This window comes from Chiloscyllium plagiosum, unplaced genomic scaffold, assembly GCF_037043375.1.
Source record: "Chiloscyllium plagiosum isolate Xiang-an unplaced genomic scaffold, Cpla_swu_hap1 HiC_scaffold_14, whole genome shotgun sequence".
In the NCBI taxonomy this organism is placed as follows: Eukaryota; Metazoa; Chordata; class Chondrichthyes; order Orectolobiformes; family Hemiscylliidae; genus Chiloscyllium; species Chiloscyllium plagiosum.
The window spans coordinates 85,140,364-85,158,299 of NW_028270152.1; the positions used below are offsets into that span (position 1 = coordinate 85,140,364).

At 45.9% G+C, this 17,936-nt stretch overlaps 1 long non-coding RNA gene across 2 annotated transcripts in view; it reads left to right on the top strand.

The window, feature by feature from the left end:
* The window catches only part of LOC148148006 (uncharacterized), an 88,929-nt gene extending 72,356 nt beyond the window's left edge, over nt 1–16,573 (top strand). The window contains exons 7-9 of one of the 2 annotated variants that reach the window (XR_015759440.1): nt 120–205; nt 4,487–4,614; nt 10,133–16,573. This is a non-coding gene — a long non-coding RNA (uncharacterized LOC148148006). The remainder of the gene's footprint in view (nt 1–119; nt 206–4,486; nt 4,615–10,132) is intronic. The other variant, XR_015759441.1, reaches the window with a different exon arrangement.
* Nucleotides 16,574–17,936: the final 1,363 nt, after the last annotated feature.

The following is a 17,936-nucleotide window of genomic DNA, read 5'->3' on the forward strand; positions in this document are numbered from 1 at the left end:
GGACGGGGATCCTTCAGGAGGTTAGAGGTAGCGGGATTCATATAACCTGCAGATGGGACCGAGACTGCGTTGTGGAACCTGAAGGATATTTTAGTCTGAATGATTCTTTTTTTTATTAGACTATTGGGCCGATCTTGATGACCTAATTTTGCTGATGTTTACCAGAATTGGCTGTGCACAGCTTCAGATTCCCAGGCTGGGAAATGTGAGTTCAGATTTGAATCTATTTGCCCATTCTGTCTGTGTGCCTGACACTGACCTGGTGCTGCTCTAATAGAAAGTACTCTCCGTGTATCTGGTAACCTCCAGATCGACAGGACTGACCAGAGCTCACCTCATCAAAGTCTTCGTTTAGAATGTTCTTTTTTTATTATTTTCAAGTGACAGTTTCATGAGATGCAGAATTGGGGTGATTCCATTTTAAGAGAATGAAACCTTTATCATTTGAGATTGGGAAGCCTTCAAAAATGAGATAACGGCTTTCCAGAGACAGTACATAGTATTCCTGTTAGAGTGGAAGGAAATGCTGGTGGGTGTAGGGTATGCTGGATGACGAGAGAATGAAGATTTTGGTTAAGAAAAAGAGGAAAAAGATTGTCAGGTAGAGACATGAGAAATCAAGTGAATTCTCAGAATATAAAGGCAGGAGGAGTATACTTAAGAGGGAAATCCGAAGGGTAAAAAGGGGACATGAGATAGCTTTGACAAATAGTGTTAAGGAGAATCCAAAGGGTTTTTATAAATACATAAACGACAAGAGGGTAACTAGGGCGAAAATAGGGCCCCTCAAAGATCAGCAAGGCAGCCTTTGTGTGCAGCCGGAGGAGATGGTGGCGATACTATATAAGTATTTTGCATCAGTGTTTACTGCGGCGAAGGAAATGGAGGATACAGAATGTGGGGAAGTAGATGGTGACGTCTTGAAAAGCATCCATATCGAAGAGGAGGAGGTGCTGGATGTCTTGAAATGCATAAAAGCGCATAAATCCCCAGGCTCTGATCAGGTGTACCTTGGAATCTGTGGGAAGCTAGGGAAGTGACTTATAGGCCCTTTGCTGAGAAATTTGTATAATTGATTATCACAGGTGAGGTGCTTGAAGACTGGAGGTTGGCTAACGTGGTGCCACCATTTAAGAAAGGTGGTGAGGGAAAGCTAGGGAACTACAGACTAGTGAGCCTGACATCAGTAGTGTGTAAATTGTTGAAGGGAATCCTGCGAGATAGGATTTACATGGATATAGAAAGGCAAGGAATGACTAGGGATAGTCAGCATGGTTTTGTGTGTGGGAAATCATGTCTCAAAAAATTGATTGCGTATTTTGAAGAATTAACAAAAAGGATTGATGAGGACCAATCATTGGATGTGATTTCTATGGACTTCAGTGAGGTGCTTGAAATAGTTCCTCATGGGAGATTGGTTAGCAAGGTGAGATCTCATGGAATACGGGGAGAACTAGCTGTTTGGATACAGAACTGGCTCGAAGGTAGAAGACAGAGGGTGGTGGCGGAGGGTTGCGTTTGTGGGCGGCACGGTGGCACAGTGGTTAGCACTGCTGCCTCACAGCGCCAGAGACCCGGGTTCAATTCCCGCCTCAGGTGACTGACTGTGTGGAGTTTGCACGTTCTCCCCGTGTCTGCGTGGGTTTCCCCCTGGTGCTCCGGTTTCTTCCCACAGCCCAAAGATGTGCAGGTCAGGTGAATTGGCCATGCTAAATTGCCCGTAGTGTTAGGTAAGGGGTAAATGTAGGGATATGGGTGGGTTGCGCTTCGGCAGGTCGGTGTGGACGTGTTGGGCCGAAGGGCCTGTTTCCACACTGTAATGTAATGTAATCTAATCTAATCACACTGGAGGACGATGGTGTGCCACAAAGATTGGTGCTGGTGCCACTATGTTTCGTCATTATATTAATGATTTTGACATGAACATAGGAGGTACAGTTAACAAGTTTGCAGATGATGCCAAAATTTGAGATATAGTGCGTAGTGAAGAAGGTTACCTCAGATTACAACGGGATCTGGATCAGATGTGCAAATGGGCTGAGGAGTGACAGATGGAGTTTAATTTCGATAATTGTGAGGTGCTGCATTTTGGGAAAGCACATCTGAGCAGGACTTGAACACTTAATGTGAAGGTCCTAGGGAATGTTGCTGAATAAAGAGACCTTGGAGTTCATAAGTCCTTGAAAGTAGAGTCGCAGGTAAGCGGATAGTGAAGACGGTGTTTGGTATGCCTTCCTCTGTGGTCATAGCATTGATTATAGGAAATTGGGGGTCATATTACAGCTGTACAGCACACTGGTTAGGACACTTTTGGAATATTGCGTGCATTTTCGGTCTTTTTCCTATTGGAAGGATGTTGTGAAACTTGAAAGTGTTTAGAAAGGTTTTACAAGGATGTTGCCAGGGTTGGAGGATTTGAGCTATCGGGAGAGGCTGAAATGACTGGGACTGTTTTCCCTGGAGCGTCAGAGGCTAAGGGGTGACATTCTTGAGGTTTATAAAATCATGAGGGGCATGGATAGGATAAACAGACAAGGTCTTTTCCCTGGGTGGTGGAGACCAGAGCTAGAGGGCATATGTTTAGAGTGAGAGATGAAAGATTTAAAAGGGACCTAAGGGGCAACCTTTTCACGCAGAGTGTGGTTATGTCGGGAATGTACTGCCAGAGGAAGTGATGGAGGCTGGTACAATTGCAGCATTCAAAAGGCATCTGGATTGTTTATGAATAAAAAAGGGTTTAGTGGGATATGGGCCAAGATGGGATGAGATTGCGATAGGATATCTGGGTGGCGTGGACAAATTGGACCGAATGGCCCATTTATGTGCTGTACGTCTCTAGGACTCTCTGGGTCCAAATGTTTTCCACTGTTCATTTACAGACTGACATTTCAGTCTGTTTCCCCTGTTTACCTTGGTCAGTTCTCTCTCAAAATCATGTAATTGCCTTTGTTACTGATGCTCGGGTGTGCTTTATGGTCACTTTAAAGTGTCATAATCTCTTTGAATTCCGATATAATTTCTTGGAGGATCTCGGTGTGATATTACTCATTCACTCAGCTTCATCACCCAATGGTTGATCTGAGATAGTTACATCCCTAGCTATTTGCACAATGTGTTAATCAAAGAAACACTGACAAAAACATTCAAGGAGGATCTCGGATAATATCACTCTTGCCAATGTGTCTGTCCCAGATTATACAAAGATTGAAGTCTCCAAAAATTATCTCACCACCTTTGCTACAACTTCTGATGAATTCCTGTTTAATGCAGGGATGAGCAATGAAATACTGCAAGGCAGCATAAAAACTGTTCTCCTGCTTGTGTTTTTGACACACAGCACCCAGAATTTGCATTCAGGCTGATTCAGCTGCATAATCTGAGGCCAAATGCTTTCTCTGTAATCCCTTTGTTATCCATTAGTGTCAGGGTTCCCATCTTGATTTTCCATTCTGCCGGAGATCCTGTAAGGTTGTTTACTGTTGAATATTTATGTTCCACCTTTTGTTCAACCTGTAACCACGTCTGTCTGGTGACTAAGTCTCATTTTTCTCTATGTCACAAGTCTATTACCTTATTGTAGATACTTTGCCCATTCCAAAAAAAATGATAATTTCCTCTTTCCCACAATGTCCTGTCACAAACTGATTCATTGATGTACAGTTTTCGTTAGACTCTGTCCCTTCCTGTTCCTTTCTGCTTGTCTTCAGCCAGATTCCCATGCTGTTCCGAGGCTTCACATTTTCCCTTTGGATTTGGAAAGCTCCTTTCACCTGTACCCTGTCTCTGCACCCTCCATGTCAGTTTAAAGCCCTGTCCATAAACCTACCGACATGACTGGCCAGGACACTGGTCCCAGCAGTGTTAGTTTTAATTCACTCGTGAGATATTGCTGTCTCTGGCTGGCCAGCATCTCATGCCCACCCTGACCAGCCTTAGAGCTGAGTGGCTTGCCAGACCATTACAGTGGGCATTTGAGAGTCAATCCCATTGCTCTGGGTCTGGATTCATATGTAGTCTAGACTGGCAACCTATAACAGATTTCCTTACTTAAAGGGTATTAAGTAGTCAGATGGGTATCCCTGCTACCGGCATTAAATTCTGGATGAACAGTCTAGTGAGAGTAACACGAGGCCATTGCCTGGCTCACTGATAGCTCGCTCATCCCTGAGTACTGATCCCAGTGCACCTTCTTCCTGACCGTGATTTGATCCTGATAACTTCCTGCACTCTGGTGATATCACACAGTCTCTCTCCATGTGATATGTGTCACTGTGAGGGTTTAATTGATGCTGGTGACTGCACCTTTTGCAGCTACTCCAGATCCTGAACCAACAGAATTCTCCACTCCAGGGAGACGCAGCAGCACAGACCAGGGATGGAGACTGGGATTTTCCAGGTCTCTGTGGGACTCGGTGCCATTCTCCATGTTTAACCATCACTGCATCAGTCTGATTTCCCATTCTGTTCATTTTTCTGTCTCCTGTAGGTACTCAGGATGCTCCTGACTCAGCAGAACTCCCAATTCCTGTTTCGTCCACCACCACACTGAAGACAGTTGGTCAGCCAGAGAGATGGAGAGTGAGATCTGGAGCCTTCAGTAAATCCTGCAGTGAGGTGAGATCACTCACAGTGAACAGAGCAGAGTGTATTTAATACATCGAACTTTGGTCCAGAAGACATGACACAGATACAGTGTTGTAGCACGAACACAGAGCATGATGGTTCCAGGCTCAATCCTCACCCTCTTGTTTACTTTCATCTCTGCTGTGCTGAGCCTTCCTGTGTCAATATAGGAAGTTGACAGTTATCAATCCAGGCCTGTGCTGTCTTAGTGAGGATCAGTACAACAGAGGGGAAAGCAGGTCTCCCTCAAGGAGATGGTATTGAACCCTGGGATCTTTCTGTTCTATATTCACACATTTGTCTCTTGTCGTGTGATCGAGTCATACAGGAAGGAAACATGCCTTTCGGTCCAACTCATTTGTGCCAGTGTCTGGAATACTTGTAATTCCCAGAAACTTTCCTGTTTCTATAACCTCCACCCCTCTCATATTCCCGCGGTATATTTGAAACCTACTCCAATGCTGACGACTCTCCCTATGTGTAAATTGCTCCAGTGTCGATAACATGCCCAAACTCAATAATCTCATACTTCACTCAGTACAATAATTCCTATTTCTGTAGTCTTGCACAATACTTACGTGCCCCCGTTTCTGTGCACTCCTCCAGCCTGGACCAAAATACCCTCCTGTGTACCTTCCTCAAGCCCCAAGAGAACATAATATCACTGTAACCTTCTGCAGGCCCTATAACACTCCTGCCTACTGGCCTATAGCACCACATGACCTCAGTAACCTGCTCCCAACCTTACTGAGTACCTTATCTGCATAAACACCTCCAGACACTTTTCAAGCCACAACAACACTGCACATCTTTGTTTGCTCCTCCACTCCCTATAGTCCTCCCAGCACCTCAAACATTGTCTCTGTGTAATTCTGCAATTTGGGGCAGCACGGTGGCTCAGTGGTGAGCAATGCTGCCTCACAGCGTCAGGGACCCAGGTTCGATTCCAGCGTTGAGTGACTGTCTGTGTGGAGTTTGCACATTGTCCCCGTGTCTGTGTGGCTTTCCTCTGACACTTCAAAGATCAGGTGAATTGGCCATTCTAAGTTGCCCATAGTGTTAGGTGCATTGTCAGAGAGAAGTGGGTCTGGGTGGGTTACTCTTTGGTGGGTCGGTGTGGACTTGTTGGGCCGAAGTACCTGTTCCCATGCTGTAGGGTTTCTAATCTAAACTCTCCCTCTGCGTTCCATATTATTGTCCCTAAATATATCCCTCTATCCATAAACAGCCCCAAACCCTTCGAACCTCCAAGTCTGTGTGAACTCCCACAGCTCCAACATCCCTCCTTCACTGTGTCACCCTTTTCAGTCCTGAAACACTCTGAAAATGTGGACATCCTCCAGTCCTCCCTATCTGCATAATCCTCTCAGGTCCCTGTAACACCCCCGATCTGTGGAACCAGCTCCAATGCTTGTAACTCTCCCGATCAGTTTCTACAAGACTGGCTATCTATGTAACATCCTCCTGTCGCTATCACCCGCCCTGTCAATGTACGCTCCTCCAGTCTCCCCATCAATCTAATCATCTCCATAATCTTCTCCAGCTCTTACACCCCTATCTGTGTAAACGTTACACTCCCCTACTACCATCCCTAAAGCAGAAACCTCCTCCAGTGTCTGCAATACTCCTTATCTGTGTTAGTGTCTCTAGGCTCTATTGCTGTTCCTGTCTCTGTAAGCTCTGACAGATTGTCCAGCTTTCCGGTCCATATAATTTCCAGAACCTCAGCATCCGACATCAATAAATGAATTCATTAACTACAGCCTTCCATATCTCTGTTCGTCCCTCAATTCCATCAAACTTCATAGTCTCTGTAAATAGCACCATTCCATAAAATACTCCCTGTCTGCGTAAGCTACCCCAATCCTATACTGCGAAGCCTCACTGTCCTTTTGATCACCTGTGGTCCCTTCAGATCTCCCTGTATCTTCCCTGACTCCAATGAATACAGCTCATCTCATGTTATAACTCCTCTAACTCATATGTTAGTCCTCATCTCTGTGATATTCTTCAGTTACTGCAATTCTAATTCTTTATCTCCAGAGCTTCCAATCCTCCTGATCAATGTAAGGTTATTGATCTCCTACAGCATGTTTAACACCTCTAGCAGCCTCCAACTCCTCAATGCATCCTATTGCTGTAACCTTCTCAAATGCTACAGCTCACTGTCTTTGTAATATCTTCAGTATCTGCAACCCTGTTGATTTTTGTCACCTCCTCCAGAACAGCACTCCACATCTCTGTGTAACTGATGAGAATGCTGTAAACCGGCCTTCACAGTCCTCAGTATCTCTCTGAACTCCTGCAGCCCTACAACCCTCAGTATCTCTGGTTCCTCCAATCCCTATAATTCTCCCTGGCTGTGTGAACTGATCCAGCCCCTTCCACCCTCCCTTTCCCACTCATTCCTGCAGCTCCAACTACTGTCCATTTCAGTGTAATTCCCGGCACCAACAATCCTCCCGGTCTCTATAAACTCCTGCAGCTCCAACTACCACCCCAATCTGTGTAATCTCTAGTCCGTCCAAACCTCCCTTTCTGTAGCTCCAAATACCACCCAATCTGTCTAATCTTCAGTGCCTCCAACCGTCCCTTTCTCTAAAATATTCTATAGTTCCAACTACCACCAATATCTGTGTAATCTTCAGTCCCGACAACCCTCCCAGTCTCTGTATCTCCTGAATCTCCAACGACCACCCCTATCTGAGTAATCTCTAGTCCCTATATTCCTCCTGATCTCTGGAACTCCTTCAGGACTGATAACCCTGTAACTCTCCTTGACATCTTTCAGCCCGACAACCGATCTGAACTCTAATCACCAACAGTGATCTCAAACTATCCGAACTCTGTAGCATTCTCCAGTCTCTACAACCCAGCTTTTCTCTGTTAGTTTCTCTGGTGTCTGTATTCCCCTTTATCTCCAGTTACAGATCCTTGCTCAGGGAAACAATGTCTCAGTACTGAATCCGTAAGAACACAGGAATCTTCGTTGTATCAATAAATTTGCCTCATTTTCTAAAATTTAATGACTGCAAGTTCAACCTTCTCCACCTCTTCTTATCAATCTCCCTCCATTTTGAAGATCAGCCTGGTGAACCTTCTCTGGGCTGCCTCCAATGCAAGGACATTTTCCCTCCAGATAGGGGACCAAATCTGTTCACTGTATTCTCAGTGCGGGCTGATAGGAGTCCTCTATAGTTGTTACAAGCCTTCCCTATTTTTATTCTCCATTCCCTTTGGAATCAATGCCAGCATCCCATTTGCCTTTTCTATGTCCTGCTTGCCCTGTATACCACCTTTCTGAGATTTATACACAAGGATTCCCAAGTTACTCTGTGATGTAGCTTTCTGCAGTTGCTCTGAAACCAAGAAGTGACATCAATAATCAGGAAGGTGCTGGAATGTATGGTAAACGATATGCCAGAAATGATAACTGCACAGTAAGAAACCGATGGAAAGAGCGCAGTCCATACGACCATCATTTATAGGAGTAGAATTAGGCCATTCGGTCCATCGGGTCTATTTCACTATTCAATTATGGTTGAATTGTTTCTCAACCTCGTTCTCTCAATCACTCCCTGTAACCCTTGATCTCCTTACTCATCAAGAACCTAGCTATCTCTGAATCACTTAGCACCCACAGCCCCATGAGGTAGTGAGTTCCACAGATCCGTCACCCTCTGGCTGAATAAATTCCTCCGCATCTCTATTCGAAAGGGTCGTCCCTTCACTCTGAAGTTGTACCCTTGGCCCCGAGTCTCTCCTGGTCATGGAAACATCTTGCCCACGTCCACACCATCCAGGCCCCTCAGTATTCTGTAAGTTTGAATGAGATTCTGTCACTGCCTATGAAACTTCATCAAGTGCAGACCCAGAGACTTCACCTGCTCCGCATATGACACAAATTTCATCCCTGGGATTGTTCTTGGAAACCCATTTCTCGAACCCATTCACTTCCTTTGTCCAGACTCTTAATATATAACGCGTGGAGTGAAGTCCCAACACTGACCCCTGCGGAGCTCCCCTCATCACCAGTTCCCATCGTGTAAAAGACCCCTTTCTTCACACTCTCTGCCTTGTGCCAATCAAACAAATCCTCTACCCATGCTAAGCATGTTGTTCTGAAATGGAAATTTCATTTCACACCCACTGCAGGATTTATTTTTCAGTCTGGCTGTAAACAGCAGAGTTTCACCATTACCTTCCCATCTGTAATTCCCTGGAAAAGGTGGTGGTGAGCTGCCTTCCTGACCCATTGCAGTCCTTTGGGTGTAGGGACAGTCACAGTGCTGGGAGGATGGTGCGTGTTTTGGAGGGCACCTTGGAAATGCTGGTGTTCCCATGTACCTGGAGCTCCTGTCCTTCCAGGGTATAGTGGTTCCAGGTTTATGAAGGGCTGTTGAAAGACCCTGCCTGAGTGACCTCTATTCGAAAGGGTCTGAAGAAGGGCTTATGCCCGAAACGTCGAGTCTCCTGTTCCCTGGATGCTGCCTGACCTGCTGCCCTTTTCCAGCAACACATTTTCAGCTCTGACCTCAGTGCTACTTGTAGATCTTTTATTCCTTCATTCATTAATGAACACGAGCTTTGTTGGCTGACCCAGCATTTATTGTTGAGTTTGAGTTGTCCCTGAGAAGGTGGTGGTGAGCTGCCTTCCTGAGCCACTGCTGTTGTTATCTGTGTACCCTCCAGCAGGCACTACAACACTCCTCATGTCTGTAACTGCATACAGATAATGCAGCTCTCCCTTTCATATCTGACATCCTTCCCGCCATATAAATCTGACGGTTCCTCACAATATCTCACCTCCTCCATTCCCATCTGTGCTAGAGATCACTAAAATTTCTTTATTCTTGTTTAAACTTCTGATCACCGAAAATCTCTCCCTTTTTAAAATTGTAACTCCTTCAGTTTCTGTTACTCTCCATCTAACTGTAATCAATGACAGCACAGGTTCCCTTCCTAAATGTCTATAATTATAATGGTTGTATATGTTAAATTGGTGCTTTTCTTCCTCCTTATACATCTCAAGACTTCCAGCCCCTACAATCCCACTATTTGGAATGCTCCCAGTCTCTGCACCTCCTAGTGTTCTGAGGGTCCTTGAAAACCACCAGTGCCCCAAAGGTTTATGTTCCCCCCAGTTACTGCAAGTCTTCTCACTCTGTCACATGCAAGTCTGTCACATCCAAGTCTCCATCCAAGTCTCCAGGACCAGACAACATTTGCTGGATGTCAATTTCGTTTTATTGAAGTCTACACATCACCGTAACCAGTTCAGAAAAAGCCCTTTAGACTGTACAAAGCTCCGTCATGAACAAGCCACCATCTCTCTATTTCCTTTGCCTTCTTCAGTGTCTGAAATTCTCACAGTATCTTCCAGTAAGCTTCTTTAGTTGCTGCAGGTCTGCCTAGCTCCCCAGATAACTTGTTCCATCCCATATAGCTCGCTCAATCACTGTAAAACCCTCTGCTCTGTCTAATCCTCCTCTTTCCCACTGTCTTCCAGGTACAACAGCGATCCTGTAAGAGAGCAGAGCAGAATGGGATGTTATAAATCTCAGCTGAGGCTTGAGGCCTACCATTACCTGGGAGTCACAAAGGGAGAGAACCTGAGAGAGATCAGCACAGAGCGGGAGAATATAAATCAGCAGCGAGGATCGAGGCCGGCTGGGACTTGGAGTTAGAGAAGCAGCAGAGCAGGAGGCTCGAAATCAGCACTGAGTCACAGAGGAAGTGACCATGTGAGAGAGCAACTTGGAGCAGGAGCATGAGGCTAACATACAGTTACAGAGGCAGCAACGTGGGAGGATATAAATCAGCACTGAGGATCAAGGCCTTATCGTGCCGAGGAGTCACAGAGTCGGTGACCTTGTGAGGGAGCGGAATGGAGGTGGAGCTGGAATATTACACGTACCTGGGAGTCACAGAGACGGTGACGCTGTGAGGGAGCAGAGTGCAGTGGGAGCCGGAGGATTACACGTACCTGGGAGTCACAGAGACGGTGACGCTGTGAGGGAGCAGAATGGAGTACAAGCTGGAGTACTACATGCACCTGGGAGTTTACAGAGACGGTGACCCTGTGAGGGAGCAGAGTGGAGTGGGAGCTGGAGTACTACATGCACCTGGGAGTTACAGAGACGGTGACTCTGTGAGGGAGCAGAGTGGAGTGGGAGCTGGAGGATTACACACACCTGGGAGTCACAGTGATAACGTTCTGCTGCTGGGACCTACCTGCACTGAGTTTGAAAGAAATGCAAGAGCCATCACAGAAAAGGCTGTAAAGTCACTGGCTGATAAATACACTGTTATTAGTGACTGTCAGTTAATTGTTGTAAGTCAGCAAATTTATTTTTTCAACTTCTGAAATAAGGGTTGAACTCAGAAATAAGAGGGACAAGTGAAATTGTGAGCCAATATAATAAATTACCCTCAGTAAGCCACAGTTGAATAAGGGACTTAACCATATTGCTATTTCCCGAATGTTAACTTCATTCTAAGTAATTAATTAAGTTACTCCAGACATGTTGTATTTTAAGACATGGTAAGACATACTTGTCAGATGGAAAATGTGTTCTGTTACATTGGGAAGTCATAGCCCCCTGCTCGTGTCCTAGATGGACACTGGGTCATGGAGCTCAGACAGTGACTAGAGACCCTATGGGAGATCTGTGATGCTGAGAGTTAGGTGGATAACACACACGCAGAGCAGATCACCCTGCAGACATGACGGCCTGGAAGAAGGAAGGGTCTGGGGAACTAAGCAATCGGAGAGAAACAGTCAGGGAATACAAGAATATCCTGGTGTCTCCCTCCCAATTCAGATTCCCAGTTTGGAAGCTGATGAAGGTATTGGCTGCTCAGAGGAGTGAAGTCAGAGCCATGTCTGTGGCCCCACAAGCAGCCTGACTGTACAGGAGTGGAGGGAGAAGGAAGGAGAAGCAATAGGCACAGGGGAGTCAGGAAAGTGAAGAAGGTGTCAGTGTTTCTGTAATTCCAGGATAGTGGGGTTAAGAATGTCACGGTGGCTGCAGGACATTCGTCTGGGGGACAATGAGCAGTCAAAAGTCATGTCCCTGTTGGTAGGAATGACCTGGGTAGGAAGGGTGAAGTGGTCTGGGAGTCAGAATTTAGGGAGCTAGGTGGATGGTTAGCAAGCCAGTCCGCAAATGTAGCAATCCCTGGAATACTCCCATTGCCGTGTCCAGGTGAGAACAGGACTCGGAGTTTTAGGTAGATGAGAGTGTGACTGGAACGATCGTGCTGCAGGAAGGACTTCAGATTCCTGGGACTGGTTCTGGAGAAGGCAGCAACTGTACAAGCTGGATGGGCTAACATGACAGAGCTGGGACTGAATTCCTTACGGGGTGTGTGGGAGGGATTGAAAATAATTTGGTGTGTGCTTAGGATCCAAAAAGGAATAGTAGAGGAGACTACCAGGATTCTCAAAATAATGGGAGATGCAGTTGTTACTAATTTACAACAACAAGTCTATCAGTGGAAGATGGAGTAAGAACGAAAGCCTTAATCTGAGGTACTCTGCATGGACGTGAATACTCGGAATGTGCGGAGTTCCAGATGCAGATTGTGGAAATCTGATGGACGGATCACCGAGAGCTGGCTCAAGGAATGGCAGGACTGGGTGTTAAATATTGCTGGGTATAAGGGATTCTGAAATGATAAAAGGGAAGGGAAAGGATGAAGGTAGAAGTATTAGTTTAGATTAGCGTTAGTTTAGGAGTCCAAGAGAAAGAGGATCTGTCCAAGAACAGAATGAATTTGGCTGGAGCTACAGAACAACAAGTGTACAATTATACTGTGAGATACAGTCTGTCAGCCAGGAACCATTGGAAAGGATGGAGGGAATAAATAGGCAGGTTCATTTGAGAGCGATGACAATACTACAGATCGGTTATACTGCGAAACGTAATGTTTCCAGATATAGACAGGGATACTGGTGGTGAAAGGTCACGAGGGGCAAGTGTTCCTGGGTTACATGGAGGAGGGCTGACTGCAGGAGTATGTTTCCAGCCTAAGAGGGCATGTACTGTTGGACCTGGTCCTTGGGAAAGAGGTGGGGCAAGTGGATCCAGTGTCAGTAGGGGAACGTTTTGGGGCGCAGCGATCATTTTATTGTAAAGATCAGGGTGATGGTAGAGAATGATGTGCAATAATTGAGAGTGAGAAACATTAGTTGACTGAGAGCAGGCAAGAAAGAAGCTGGGAACCTTTCAACAAGGCCAGTGAAATTGGAGCTTTCAATAGAGTGAACCAGGTCAGATTGAGCTGGGATTATGGAGATGTTGCTGCAGTGTGACCATGACTGAGAACTGAATAAACAAACGTTTTCCCGATTTTTACAGGTAGGTTAAATAGGCCAACACAGTGAAGTAGCATTGTGGATAAAGAATGGGATCATTATTATCGTGATTCTAATCAATTTACACACTGCTCCTCCCTGCCCTCACCGCTCATCCTTGCGTATTGATTATGTCAAACATTGGTAACCTTTGAAAAATTCAGAAAATAGCACAGTATAGAGGAGATCACTCTGTCCACTGTCTGTGTTGGTAAAGATGTGACGTTGTTTTTTAAAGCCCTAGTTCTTTCTCCCCGGACAGTGTAGGACTTCAAGTGCAGATCCAGGCACGTTATTAAAATGGTTTGAGAGTTTCTGCCTCTACTCGGCTTCCATGTGTGACACCCAGATCCCGACCATACTCTGGGTGAAATAACAACTTTCCTCACCATTTCTCAAATATTTCAACAAATTACATTAAATATTCGCCGCTCGTAACTGAGCTCTTCAACAGGAACAAGGTGTTCTCTCCCTTTCTAACCAGGCTCCTGACAATATGTGCACCCCAATCAAATCTCCTGTCAGCATCCACCATTTCAATTTTTCCTCATAACTGCACTTTCACTGTCACAGGATAGCGAATCTCCTCTGTACCCTCTCCAGTCCAATTCCATCCTTCCATGTGATGGGGTGACCAGAACTGTACACAGTGTCCAAGCTGTGACTGAACTCATTATTTATACAGTTCCTGCATAAGCTTGCTGCTTTGAAGTTCCGTATTTTGTCTGATAGAGGAAATAATGCCATTTGCTATATTAACAAGATTATTAATGTTTCCAGCTTCCTTCTGCCCACACTGACTATACTGTCATTTATTGTACATATCTCTCTATTGTTGATGTCCCCAAATGCCTTGCCTTGCACTTCACTGGGTTGTTTGCTCCATTCACCTGGATCCTATAGTTTCTGTTTTTAAACTGTCTGCCATGGAATCTCTCGTCAAATCCAAGTACGTCACATGCAGTTACAGGTTACTGCCTCAGACCGACACAGTTAGATTAATTACACACGATCTTCCTTGAACAAATCCAGACTGACCATCTTGGAGTCCCAGGGACCTGTTCAGTGACCGTTTATCCACTGTCTCAGAATTCCAGCCGCGACCTGTTCAGTCATTCCCTTGCTCCACATTAAACAAAGCTGCGGTGTTAGCCATTCTCCAGTCCTGCGGCACCATCCCTGCATCCAGTGAGGATTGGATAATGTAGGTAACTACAAGGCAGGGGATTTTCCCCGGCTCCTTTTAACAGTCTGAAACATTGTGTTACCCCTATTTTAAGGATTTGAATCTCCTGTAAAATTCTCCGCTCCAAGTTTGTTGCTCCCAATATTTCACACTGCATCCCTATTTTAGTTCAGACAGACAGAGGCCTAAGCCATCTAATGATTTGGTCAAGTCTCATTTTAGACGGGTTTCATGGAGGGTTTCTCTCCACAAGGTGAAGTGCAAATTCTCATAATACCATCACCAATCTGTCTCATTAACTACCTTCCCTGCCCACATGGTCTTCCTCTCATCTGACACCAAGCAGATGTTTATTTTTCCCTTTGTCATCAGAACTGCCCACTGCCTGGATATCCCAGAATGCACCAGCCTTCCTGTTACAGGGGCCATCTTTAAAAAGTCATTATACTCTTGGATTGTCAATCCGAAACTTGCCTGGACATGGCAGAGGGGGTAAAACTGGGATTTCACTTTGAGACCAAGCCGCTGAGGTTCTGGTGGATGGCACGGTGCAAGAGAGGGACATTATCTTCCTCCAGGACTGGCAAGGGAGGCCATGACACTACACCCTGCCAGCTTGGTTGGAGGTTGATCCATGTGTCAGTGAGGTGCCAGCCTTCTTAGTGAATGCCAAGCAGTGTCGGAAGGAGGTCAGTGACCATCTCCACGTCACCATGGTAAGTGCCACCATCTGCACTTTGTGACCTCGCCCTCACTGTCTCTCTGTTACTGCACCCACCTCCCACAAAGGCTCATGTTCTCCCACTGTCACTGAATGCAGCACCTTCTCTCGGTCTGTACCAACTGTTACAAGCAATTCCACTTCCCTGGAAGGAACCACCCCACACGAGAGCAGAAAGAGACAAGAGGAATAGGGGTTCCCCAATATTCAGCTCCTCACCCCATCACAGGGGAAGGATCCTGACCCTAACAACCATGAAAGGCTGACTGACCGTGTCCAAGCTCCCGGACTGGGATCTGAGACACCTCTTGTCTCACTGCACTGGGCACCGTGACTGACTGTGGACAATGATATCAAGCTTCCTGGGTTTGTGTCTGTGCTTAACACCAAAACAATGCAGCAGGCGGGTGAGCCTGGTAGCTCTGGCTAAGGGGAAACACTGCTGGGGGCAGGGTAAGGCAAGGCAATAATTCTGTGAGTATTCAAGTCAGTTCAAAGTGAGTGTGTACAAACACCGAGTGAGCAGCCCAGAGGGACAGGCCATGAGCTGGGTGTGTGTCAATGAGCACAGTGTCCTTGCAGCAGCATTGAGTGTGTACAAACACGGAGAGAGCAGCCCAGAGGGACAGTCCATGAACTGGGTGGGTGTCCCTGAGCACAGTGTCCTTGCAGCAGCATTGAGTGTGTACAAACACGGACTGAGCAGGCCCAGAGGGACAGTCCATGAGCTGGGTGTGTGTCCCTGAGCACAGTGTCCTTGCAGGAGTATTGCAAGGAGAGTTGTCAGTGCACCCTGAGCTGCAGCATTGAAGTACAGAAGCATACTGTCAGTGTCGGAAATGTGCTGGGATGGCATGGTGTGGTGTAAAATTCCAAGCAGTGGAATGTGGTGAAACGGTTAAAAATTATGTCCCAATACATGTGTGAATCTAACCGGAATGGAGGTGTTGCTTAGTCCCGTGTGAATCTTATTACACACCTCCCCGTGTGAATCTTCTTATCTGTATGTAACCAGAATGGAATGTGTTTTTTAGCCTTGCTCTGCTGTTCACATGAATGTTTATATCTGGAAAAGAGTATATCAGCTGGAAAAGTCTCCAGTTCGGTGAGTCTGCTCCGGGGTTACGTTTAACCGCCGAGCGTGGGTTGTTGGCAACCGCTCTACGAGAACTGACGGCTCCCAGTTCCGGTAACATGTAGAGTGAGTATAAGCCAGACCCGTTGTGGCGACGCTGCGGGGAATAAAATGCCCATATTCTAGCAGACTCGCCTCTTGGTCGTTTGTTCTGTGTCAGACTACTCTCCTACGAACCTGACCTTGAGAATTTTTTAAAACACATGGTGAGGCTGGCATTTGTCAGATGCCTGCATTGGTGGGTGTGGAGTACATGCAGCTTCTGTCTGTGCAGTGTCCGCCGAGATGTTGGTGTCCAAGATAGAAAGGGTGAGATGAAGTCACCAGTTACCAGCTCGGACTTTCACGTCCAATTCTCCATATTGATTTTCCCTGCTGTGGGTGGGAGGGTATGAAGCTGCAAGTTGTTGAGGAGAGATCCACTGAATGTGGCTGTTGATCATCAGTCATCATTCAGTCAACATCTTGCCATTCCCGCACAAATCTTGTTTTAAAGAACAGTCCAGCACAGGAACAGGCCCTTCATCCTAGCAAGCTCGCCCTGACACATGATGCCATTCTAAAGTTAAAATAAAAGTTTTTGCTCTGATACCTTCTATGTCATTCTATTCTCTACCTAGTAATACTTGTGCCAACATGCCTCTTAAACCTTGCTATATTGGCTTCTTCCCCTCTATCAGTGCATTCCAGGCACTTTCACATTCTGTCTGGAACAGCGAAAAAAAACCTTACCTATCATATCTCCTGAACTTTCTCCCTTTTACCTAAAACCGAACTGTCCTTCTATCTATGCCTCTGATAATTTTGTAAATATCTATCAGGTAGCCCCATAGCCAATGATGCCCAGCTGCACACAAACCATGTTTGTTCAATATCTCCTTCTGGCTAATACCCTCCAGACCAGAAAAGATCCTGGTAAAAATTTTCCATACCATCTCCAACACTTCCATATCGTTCTGCTGGTGGGGCAACCAATATTGTACACAATATTCTAAATGTACCTCGAACTAAGTTTCCCTACAACTGCAATATGACCTGCTAATGTTCATACTGCATGCTGCGGTGTATGTCTGCAAGTTTGCCGTCAGTCTTCTTGATCACCCTATCCACCCATGTTGCTACTTTCAGGGACTGAGGAGCTGTACACCTAGATCACTTCGGATGTTGATGCGGCCAGTAATTTTTCCATCCACTTTATACTTCTCTCCTGCATTAAACCTTCTAAAATACATCACGTCGCAACTGCCCAGATAAAATTACATCCGTGTTTTCTCTGTCCAAGTCTGCAGCTGACCTAAATCCTGCTGCATTCTCTGGCAATCATCCTCATAATTTGCAACTCCACCAATCTATTTATACATCTCCAGTCACAAAAACACTGTTCCATCACTACTCTGTCTTCTATGACCAAGCAGTTCTCTATCCATCTTACTAACTGACCGCTGATCCCATTTCACTTCATCTTCTGTATGACCCTGCCATAAGGAACCATATCAAAGGCCTTGCTAAGGTCCAAACGGCCAACATCCAGCCCCATGCCCTCATCAATCAATTTTGTCATTTCCTCAAAATAATCCATCACGTTTGTGAGACAGGATATTCCCCACACAACTGTGTTGCCTGTTGCTCGTAAGTCCATACTAGAGTCCTGTTGGAGTTGCACTCATTCAGACAAGTGACTATTCCATCATATTCCTGACTTGAACCTTGGAGTTTAGATTAGATTCCCGACATTGTGGAAACAGGTCCAACAGCCCAACCAATCCACACCAATCAGCAGAAGAGCAACCCAACCAGATCCATTCGCCTGCCCTACACTTAACCCTGACTAATTGCCCTAACACTGTGGGCAATTTAGAATGGCCAATTCGGATGACCTGCACATCTTTAGACAGTGGGACAAAACCGGAGC